Source organism: Teleopsis dalmanni, chromosome 1, assembly GCF_002237135.1.
Source record: "Teleopsis dalmanni isolate 2A chromosome 1, ASM223713v2, whole genome shotgun sequence".
In the NCBI taxonomy this organism is placed as follows: domain Eukaryota; kingdom Metazoa; phylum Arthropoda; class Insecta; order Diptera; family Diopsidae; genus Teleopsis; species Teleopsis dalmanni.
In genome coordinates this window covers 203,046,606-203,050,319 of record NC_051846.1, presented here as the reverse complement: position 1 = coordinate 203,050,319, position 3,714 = coordinate 203,046,606, and the positions used below count along the sequence as shown (strand labels likewise).

At 30.0% G+C, this 3,714-nt stretch overlaps 1 protein-coding gene across 1 annotated transcript in view; it reads left to right on the top strand.

The window, feature by feature from the left end:
* The window catches only part of LOC119667082 (protein halfway-like), a 16,039-nt gene that overhangs the window by 7,196 nt on the left and 5,129 nt on the right, over window positions 1-3,714 (top strand). The gene's annotated exons all lie outside the window — the stretch shown is intronic.

Genomic DNA, 3,714 nt, shown 5'->3' with positions numbered 1-3,714 from the left:
TAATTATAATTTCTAATTATAAAATAAAAACTATTAGTAAGAAAAACTAAAAAATTTGATCACGCCATTTGATTTTTTTGAGGTTAGAAAGAATATTTTAATACGTGTATATACTACACATCTACAGATTGTGCTATAAACTATTTTAATAAACTTTGTGTTCAATAGGAAAAAAAGTAAGCAAAAATTTTATTAACCATCGATTGATAGGATTGGTTGACTAGAAAAAATATTGCCATTCCATCAAAGTTTATATACAATATGAATAAACTGAGTAAACATATAGAATACTACAACGTATTATTAATATTAAATCGAATTAAGTTGAATTAAACTTAAAACTTTTAATTATAAATAAACAAAGTGTAGATTAATTCAAAAAAAAAAAAATTCGATATTGCCGAGCTTTGAACCCGTGTCATAAAATAATGACTTATTGTGGCGTTTAATAAAAATTAAAGAAGATGAGAATTATAAAAAAAAACTTTTATAGTTTTCATATTATTTGAATTTTCTGTTTTCTATAATATTTCCAAAACTTACTATAGTTGTTTTAGTTGTGTTTAATATAAACTGTACTTATTTGTTTTCTTTTTTGAGATTCCACAAAAGTGTTATCTAATATATAAAAATTTGTGTCATGTAAAGGATTCGGTAGAATTTACTCGGTAAGGGCGATAGTAAAACCATTTTACTAAAACTAGAACATGTACTGAGACCATACCATGTAGGTATGGTTTGATGCTTTCAGTTCAAATATAGAAAAAAGATATTGGGTTGGAAACTGTTTTGACAACTCTGTTGGTAAAAAGAAAGGTAAAATAGGGCAAAAGAACGTTTGGACTTCGCCGAAGAAAGAAACTGAAACAGTAATGTATAAAAAATAAAATATTATTTATAAAATTCAATATCAGTATTTAATTTTGAAATTATTTAAATATAATATTATATTTTTCATAATTATGTCTGCCTGGATGAAATAACTGTTTAGTATAACTAGACTCATAGTGCTGTGATTAAATACAATAGTCGGTTATTGAAAGGATAACAAAAAATTTGTAATTATATTGCTTTAATCAGAATTTATAATCCCAAAAAAATAATAGTTTTAATAATTAAAAAAAGAGCATCCCGCCGAGCTTTGAACCAGTGACATGAAATTAAATAGTATTGATGTGTTTGGCGTTTAAGAAAATTTAAAGAAGGTGAGAATTATAAAATTAAAAGGAATTTATGTCACTCATCTTGTTTAAATGATTTGTTTTATAAATTATTTACTTAATCGAATTGTTTTAATTAAGTTTAATGCAATTGTGTTTGAATTTATAAGACAACATCAAATAGGATGGTTTTCATTTATGTAATGTGTTGGAGATTTATTTATCATTCAATTAAAAGTATTTAAGGAAGTTTTTTTCTAACACTATTATGGCGTTTTGCTGTAGTAACAGTTTTGTTATGAAAAATAAACTACTTTACCCACATTATTTGGAATTTTAAGTATAGTGTGGGTGCATTTCTTTTCAAATGTAGCGTAGAGATGTTGGGTCTATTGTTGGGTCTATTGTTGGGTCGTTATTATGCCAACGGGATTTAAGCAAATATTTTTTTGGTGGTGTGCAGAAGCGGTTTAGAAAGAAAGTTAAACAATAATGTATAAGCTGTTTAATATATATAATTTAATATCAATAGGTTAGGTTAGGTTATACCGGCGATCCATGGTGGATCTATTTAGACCTATTGGCCCATTGTGTTACTGTAAATGTACGATATCAATATTTAAATCATGATACATAAATACATAAATCATGACTATGTGTTTTTTCGCCTAACAGTCGTTGCTCATTTGTAAATAATTTTAGAAGATATTGTTTTGTCATATTATAATATACAGATTTTTATATTATTTCAATAAAATATGATAAACTGCAAAGTTTATTGATATCACTTCCTCTCTCAAAAACATAAATAAAACCAACTACAAATCTTAACTGATAACATTTGATACTGGCGCCGGAATTCATGAGAATTATTTTAGAGCTGAACAATTAACATATCCTTTTGCAGTTATTGTCTGACAGGTTAAATGTAATCGTAGCAAATAGGATAATAAACACTTAAAATTATTTATGTTATTAGTTTAACAGTCCCACTTAAGTCCTGAGAAGATAAAAAAATGTCATGTTTATATACAAGTGTCAAAATTTACGCAACACTCATTAATTGTTATTCCGATAATAATTACATGCTCGTTAATGGGCCTGTCCTTTGTGACCTTAAAAGGTCCTGCGTATGCACAAAACTGCAACTAATTATGTGCACATGTGTAACACGAAACCACAGCCAAGCGCTACATTAACGTGAACGCGGCATGAGGGTGTGTTTTACGACGAAGCACTAAAAATTCCCGTGCCTCGATTTGGGGGCACTGCAAGCACTTGGCACTGGCAGTGGCTTTTAAGCCACTCCAAAGGTTAACAGGATGAAATTTGAATGTCCTTGTTGTTTTTCGTATTTATTTACTATTTTGTATAATTACTTGTAATATTTATGGCACGTAATTTAAGACATTAGCTTGCATTTAGGGAAGCGTATCGCTGCGAGTAAATCTTCCTGCGGTAAGTGTGGGTCAGTGTTTTTTTCGGAAAAGTGTAAGTTACTGCAAACAGGAAATGCCACCGATTTTTACAACTTCTAAATGTTTTATTTATTATAATTTTGAAGCTAGTTGAGTTAGTGCACTTGAGCATTTATACTCCCTATTAAAACCCTCCTCTACGCTTTGACTGCATTATTGTTTATCACTTTATCAAAAGCAATAATTGACCTCAGATCTGCATACCTCCTCGAGAAGCCTGTGACTATTCTGAGATTCGCTAACGCGGTATTGATAAGTCTGTGTAATTTCCTGGCTCTATCCTTTATGTATTTTTTGATCGGATCAATCTTAATGTCATTCGTCCTAATGTACTATGGTACATTGAAAAGTCTTCTCAGAGCCTGGCTTTGTGTGATTTCTAGCTGGCGAATATTAGTGTTTGAGACTTTGCTAAACGCTACACATCCATATAGAAGTGACGGACGAATTATTTGGTTATATATCAGCTCCTAATTCTTAGCCTTGAGTTTTCCATAAGTTTGCATTTCATTAAAAAAAAAATATCCTCCTTTTCATAAGTTTTTTGAAATCTGCCTTTGCCTCAACATTATTCGTGTTACTGTCCTGCTAAAATGAGATTTCAAAAAACCTCAATTATTCACACATACTTCATTAATAAAATCCATACATCAAAAATTGTATTATTCTACTGCAAAATAACTATTTTTATTGAAAAAATTTGGTTTTTTATAGAAAATTTCATTTTATTAAGCGTAAAAGTGCTATTTCCTCTAAAATCCAAGCACTTATGAAAACGCATAATGCCTTCTTTGCAGAGGTGCGTAGAAACCCAAAGTCGGTAACCAATTCCTGTTGTTATGCCAATTAATCGAACGATCGTTACAATCATAATTGATCGGCAATTGTGTTTCAGGGCAACTATTATGTCTGCTTGCTGAGGACAGACACTAACGAAACCATCCCGCTGTGGTTAAATGACTGTGGTCGACCCCACAAACCATTGGCGTAACCAATCAATTTTTATCAATGCTTGTGTGAAGCACTTTATTCACATTTTCATTTTTAAATTTCAAAAAACTTGTTAGTCCTTACAT